This window comes from Grammomys surdaster, unplaced genomic scaffold (assembly GCF_004785775.1).
Source record: "Grammomys surdaster isolate TR1022 unplaced genomic scaffold, NIH_TR_1.0 124872, whole genome shotgun sequence".
In the NCBI taxonomy this organism is placed as follows: Eukaryota; Metazoa; Chordata; class Mammalia; order Rodentia; family Muridae; genus Grammomys; species Grammomys surdaster.
In genome coordinates, this window is record NW_021619809.1 from 1 (window position 1) to 262 (window position 262).

Consider the following 262-nt stretch of genomic DNA (forward strand, 5'->3'; position numbering starts at 1 on the left):
AGACGACTGACTGATATTCAGAGACCCGGTGATAAGGATCCTCCAGACAGCACAGGCCCTGCTGACAAGGTGGGCTATGACTGGAGGACCAGCACTTGCTCTCAGCTCAAGACCAGAAATCAATACTGGGGAATTGCTGTTTTTGTGTTCTCTACCAGGGGCCCTGACTTAACAATGCCTGGACTTCCTCATGAAGCCACGTGGGGTAACAGGAATATGTGAAGGCAGCTCAAGTAGACACCAAGCCTAAGCCTTGGTAGAG